Source organism: Hypomesus transpacificus, chromosome 25 (assembly GCF_021917145.1).
Source record: "Hypomesus transpacificus isolate Combined female chromosome 25, fHypTra1, whole genome shotgun sequence".
Classification (NCBI taxonomy): Eukaryota; Metazoa; Chordata; class Actinopteri; order Osmeriformes; family Osmeridae; genus Hypomesus; species Hypomesus transpacificus.
Genome location: NC_061084.1, coordinates 4,270,747 through 4,276,975, shown reverse-complemented (window position 1 = coordinate 4,276,975; position 6,229 = coordinate 4,270,747). Strand labels below are relative to the sequence as shown.

The window sequence follows — 6,229 nt, the reverse complement described above, 5'->3', positions numbered from 1 at the left end:
TACGGAAGGAAGGAGCGAAGGGGGAGGCAGGATGTTGTTGTTTTTTTGTGGAGAGATTGCCGTTAATATTTGATGATGTCATTGAATTTGGAGCAGGTTTCATGAGTCATTTTGTAGTGTGAGGCTGTGTGTGTGATGGCTGACTCTGTCTACCATAGGGGTCAGTAAAGAGTCAGCTATAGAGATGTTCTCCTCTGTGTGCAGAGAGACACACAATGGCACGGAATGCATCACACATAGGACATGTATAATGAACAGTTATTGACTATGTACAATACATCGTTTCTGTTATATATTGATTAATGAAAAAATTGCAAATGCAAATGCACGCACTTCTGTGATCCAGAATTGAATTCAGAAGCTGAATATGCAAAGGACTGTTTGTGGCGCTCTGTGTCCCCGATTCACTTAAACTCTATCCTACACACACTGACGCGCCAATACGCTTGCAACTGTTGTGAACGCTCCGACAGGAATTGCCCCCTCTCCCTCGTCGCCCGTCCACATCCCTTCAATAGAAGGGCGGATGTGAAACTGATGAAGGGTGCGCTTCTGAAAATGTCACCGGGGGAATTTGCCGGGATGATGGTGGTAGTGGGGGGGGGGGGGGGGGTGGCTGGGGGTTGGGGTGGCGAGAAGAAGAAGAAGCACCTTTTCAGGAACACTGAACTGTCAAATGGAGGGCTGTGGCGGGCGTCACGACGGCGGCCATCAATCGGCCATCGCTGAGAGGGTTCTGGTGAATGCACTCTGGCCATGCTCCCCCCCCCCCACGAGAGACGCCTGTCACCCACTGTCGCAGAGCAAGGGGAGGGAGGAGGGATGTGGAGAGAGAGAGAGAGAGAGAGAGAGAGAGAGAGAGAGAGAGAGAGAGAGAGAGAGAGAGAGAGAGAGAGAGAGAGAGAGAGAGAGAGAGAGAGAGAGAGAGACTACGAGACAGTGAACAACAGAGATAGAAACAGGGTGAGTGAGAGAGAAAGAGAGATAGATTGAGAAAGAGAGCAAGAGAAAGAGAGAGAGAGGGAGAGACATGGCAGTGTGGGTGGGTGTATTATAAATGACGAAGAATGAGAGAAAGAGGCTGAAATAAATTATTAATTGCGATATGTTAGAAAACTTTTGCCAGCCGAGTCCATCACTGAATCACCCCCCCCCCCCCCCAACCCCCATTTCAAACCCGTCACCACAGACTCTCCCAGCCAAACTGTCAGCCGCTCAGTTTGCCTGACACCACACACACTCTCACACACACACACACACACACACACACGCACACACCAGCCTCAGCAGCTGATGCAAATTTCGCAAATTCCACCAAGTCTGCCGCATCCTTTCCGGATGGATCCGTTCCCCCGCCTGTCAAAGCGAGGTCAGCGTCCCACCTTCGACAGGGTCTGTCAGAGAGCTCTCTGATGGGCCTCAGCACGCCGCCGCGACGCTAACCACATTCATCCCTAATAGAACCCGACCGGCTTTCAAATCATGACACGGACAAGGAAGGAGCCAGCGTTGAACTCAACAGGATTTAGTCCCTGTCATGATTCCCGCTTCAAACAGGTACCAAGGTGATTCTGCGTGTTGATGACTCAGCATGCAGGCCCCTGCCGCAAGCTCTTTAGCATTCTGACTACTTCCTGAACGTGAGGCAAACTTCCTCATCATGTGATCAACTGGGCATGGAATTCCCATCCTCTGGGAAACCAAAGTGGAATGGGCAACGGCATATCGTCACCGTCTATTCGCCATGTCGTCACGCTGTCGACATTGTCCAGTGTTGTGTGATGACTGTCTACAAGGTCACAACGGCGATGTCAGCCCATATCAGCAGTTGCGCAACGCTTAATAAGACTGTCGTGCTCCCAACCGATAAATCAACGTCGTTCTCCACATTCAAGACAATTAAAACCTAATCATAGCAATCCATCTTTGGAACGGCAAAACTTCCTAAGCAGCTCTTAAACAGGGTGTCACAATGTTCTGTTTGTCTTTTTGTGTACGATATACCCCCACAACCATTACGCTCTGCCATCTCCACTAAACGTTAATTGCCCGTGAAAGTAAGACTATGCGGCCCCCATCAATCACACGTGACGTGCTTCAAGATGGGATGCCTGGCAGGGGGGGGGGGGGGGGGGGGGGGGGGGGGGGGGGGGGGGGGGGGTGAAGTATTGGGTGTCTGGGTTTTGACTTGGGCTAGGTGGTTTTTGGCCCAGGTTTGGGTTCAGTTGATGCTGCGGTGCCCTGGGGGAGGTTGTCTGGGTTCTCCTCAGCGGTCTTCACTGCTGGCGCCCTCCCCTTGTTGCCTGGGCGGCGGCCATAAACAAGTCAATCCCGACTGCCTCGACACGTCGGATTAGATTCATCCGCTTAGGGGAGATCGTTATCTGACGCGCGAGAGACGGCGAGCCCCTCTTTATGGGGGGGGGGGGGGGAATTAATTTAACGATGACTGGTTTTCCCCATCAGGAACGGGCGGGGGTTGTGATTGCACATCGCGATCGGGATCACCTGTAAACCTGTCATCGGTGTGGGTCCTCAAACTGATTATTTTTCTTTCTTTCTTTCTTTTCTTGTTTTTTGCTTGTCACTTGGCTGCCATGTTGTCATGGGTTGGCCCCAGGTCATCCAAACACAGAGCGATGATGTGACGTGAGTCGTTTATTAAAGGACAGCACCTGTGCTAGGGGTCAGCGTAGTTTACAACAGCTCTTGGAAACCCACTTTGAATCTTCCTCGTCTCACTGTGAGGGAACACTTTACATGCTGGTGCTTGATAAGCTTTAGTTAGTAGGTAATAAGGCCCTCTCAAGATGCTTAGTAACATGATGTTACTGACAAACATGTCAGTCATGTCAAACACTGTCAAACATGCAGCCCAAACACAAACCACTTCATTGAGAATAAAGGCAGTTTTCATCTACAGTTTAGGTTGCTGAACGATTTTTTCCTTGAGTGTGCTAAGCAGAAATCCACCCGTTGTACAACCAAACAGAAACATTGTATTCCTTTTTTTTTTTTGGCATCTTCAATTTGGCAACTTGAGTGTCGCCTCCATTTTCCAGCGCCAGACAATCTGAACTGACTCACAACAGGAGAGAGTGTCTTTAAAGGGTAGTTTATCCCTGCTGAGATAAACACTGGGCCCTGGAAAGGGAGAAGTCTGCTCGGAATCTATAAATTGATTCGTGGCATAAAGGGCTATCACAGAGCCCTGACGTGGGCCCAGAGAACGTGCTAGCAGGCATTGGCTTCGCCCGGACCTCTGGAGCACGGCGACTCGCACCGCGCTGACCAAACAGCTGACCTGTTGTGCTGCACACAGCCTGAGATGCAAAGTGTGAATGAGCTACGGGTGTACAGTATAGCATGAAGCCACTCAGGGGAAGAAAAAGGGGCTATCATTGGTATTGATTGTTCATTTATCTTGGAGTGGCTTTTTAAAGTTTTCTGCTTAACTGAAATCGACCAGATACTGCAGACGGCTCCTTGTGCTTTGCTTAATCGAGTCTACGTTTGACTGGAGAGACTTCAGGTTGACAGGTTTTGGTGCCGGAAAAAATATCCTGCGTTCTTCTTTAGTTCTCTTGTGCACAGGTGTGTGTTACATACTGTAGGTACAATCTTAGTAGTCTAGATAGTAAAAACTAACGTACTACTCAATCTTAGTAGTTAACTTGTCCACTTAGGCAGCCCGCATCGTCCATGTGTTGTCTCCACAGTCAGAGATGTGTACACAGGTCAACATGCACGATGCGAGTGAGTGTTCGTCGACTGTTTTCATGTCGTCGACATCACAAAGGTCGACGTGTGTACCATAGCACAATCCGTGACCTCCGGTATAATGACCCTCATTTGCATGGCATTTGCAATGTTATTGTTCGGCAGAATCCCACCGTTTGTGACCCCCCCCCCCCCCCCCCCCCCCCCCCCCCCCAGTGTGTGGGTGTTTTGCTACCGTACACGATATGCCACCCAAGGCCCCAGCGTGGTGTCGCACATGCCGTCTTCCCCACATCGCATACCCGCGTGAGGCGCGTGTTTGGCGAGTGTGCCCGCCAGATCACAGAGTAGCAGGCACACGCCTCACCCAGCTCTCTGCCCGCTCTCCGTCGTAGGTCTGTGACGCTCAGGGACAGTGCGTTTGGGAAGCGGCATACCTCGCGCCCCCTTCCAAAGTTCGCCCGCTGTTCAGCCCAGCCCCCGTAGCCTCGCCCGCCTCACCTGTGTGGAGTCACCACTGACATTGACTGTCAGACAAGGAGTAGCGTTGGAAATCGAATAGCTCGTCTCATCCTATACATCCATTCGAGTACCAGACTACAGACGCCGCCATGTTTTGGATGACGGTTGCGAGCCAAAGGTTTAGGCATTCTGCGAAGTGAAACATTCCGCCGTCCCACCGTATCGTGTGTTGTTGAACTGTTAAATGTAAATAGTGCGCTAGCCCACCTTCGGGGTATTCAAAGAATGGTAATGATCAGAAACTGGTATTTTAAACACTGTGTACAGTTTTGACTCCAGACATAATAATCTCTCAAGGATGAGTTAAGCCTGTGATTGGAAATATTTGGTAAAAGGAAAACTATGCATTCTGTTGTTCTCACCAGACCGCCTCTTCAACAACTCTCAGGAGAAAGTCAAAAACCTTAGTGGAGTGACCTCATGTTTTCAGCTGTTCCCATTGTTCATTGTTCCCAAACTGACATCGCTACTCGTCCTACAAATCTACATTCAGTTTCCCCCAGATCAAATCAGAGTGCAACTCGATATTATTCGGGGGCAAATAAATCACCCGGTAGTCTTACTCAAGCGCCGTGTCCCAGGTACAGGGAAGGTAAACAGATATGCCGACTGCGGCTCAATGTGGCGTCGTTGGACAGGAGATGTTTGCAGCCCCAGGCTGAGGTGTTCATCAGGAGCTTTGGGTACCTGCCACGGTAAAAGGCACGTTTTCCAACAAACACCCTCATTCAGAGTTACCTGTCGCCCCTGGTCTTTGTTTTGAAGGCCCTAAATGAAGTCCCCCCCCACTCCCCTGACACTGCTCTGGGTGGATGTGAGGCCGAATACAATACATAAAGAGACGGCATTGTGCACCGGTGGTGTCGTCAAAAAAGGCAAAGGAGAGGAAATGGAATGATGACTCGAGTGAGTTACAACTGATTGCTTATTGTTGACATACTGTATCGTTGATTTACAAGTGGTGTAGACCGTTTGTGTTGTTTGTACTGCCTCCCCTACCAACTCATTAACAATATTATTTATTGTAACTATAGTAACAACTAATTGCATTGCATGTGTCCTTCAAGGAGCATAATGTTAGAATGTGTTTACCAGTTTACAACAACACAAGGTGATTGAAGTAAGGCAATTTCTCGTAATTCTGTCTTCTCTCTATTACCTTCTCTTCTCTTCCCTTCTCTCTCTATGTCTCTCTTCCACCTTTTCTCTTCTCTTCCATTTTCTATTGCTGTCTCTCTCACACACACTCTCTCTCTCTCACACGCACGCACACACACACACACACACACACACACACACACACACATACACACACACACACACAGAGAGAGCTGTGTTCATTAGGAATAACTTGAAAATAATTTGCGGAGCTGATTTTTTTTTGCTCCCCCCCAAAATCCTGAGAAAAAAAATCAACGGTTCATCAGAAGCCAGTCATGTGCAAGTGCAACATTCCTGCAGTGGGCCGAAGAGAAAGTTGATCTCAGGGAGTTAGTTGATCCCGATGAGTGACGTCACCTTTCCATCCCCTCTCGGTGTATGTGCCGGAGCAGGGCAGTCTGTGTACGAGTCTCGGCAAGAGAGAATGTGTCCCCGCCACCACGCACCAGAAGTACAGTCTCTCCACATTGAATTATGAAGACATAACGAACACGAACTAAGGGAGATATTCCACATGTTTTCACCGAAAGATTTACTGGTTCATTTGCTTGTTGTCAAGCTTTGCCTGTCGCGCTGAAAAACTGTCATTGTCAAGAAGAAGAAAACTCCGGGAAAGAGGCGAAATAAGAGCGAATTTAAAGGGTAGAGAGGAGTAGTAGACGGATTATTTCTCTCATTCGGCTGTCATTCTGGATGTAACTCGCGACTAATAACAACTGGACAGACCGTGTTCTAAGACTGAGAGCAAACATGATGATAAGGTATGTGTTTTTATGGTAATGTAAAGTAAAACTGTCGAGTTTTGAACATAACACCAGACAGTGCA

At 48.9% G+C, this 6,229-nt stretch overlaps 1 protein-coding gene across 9 annotated transcripts in view; it reads left to right on the top strand.

The window, feature by feature from the left end:
• The first annotated feature begins 5,811 nt into the window (after positions 1-5,811).
• LOC124487160 (receptor-type tyrosine-protein phosphatase delta-like) overlaps positions 5,812-6,229 on the top strand; it is a 111,756-nt gene continuing 111,338 nt past the window's right edge. For all 9 annotated transcript variants that reach the window (XM_047049269.1, XM_047049268.1, XM_047049266.1 and 6 more), the window contains exon 1: positions 5,812-6,164. The gene's annotated coding sequence lies outside the window, so the exon portion shown is untranslated. The remainder of the gene's footprint in view (positions 6,165-6,229) is intronic.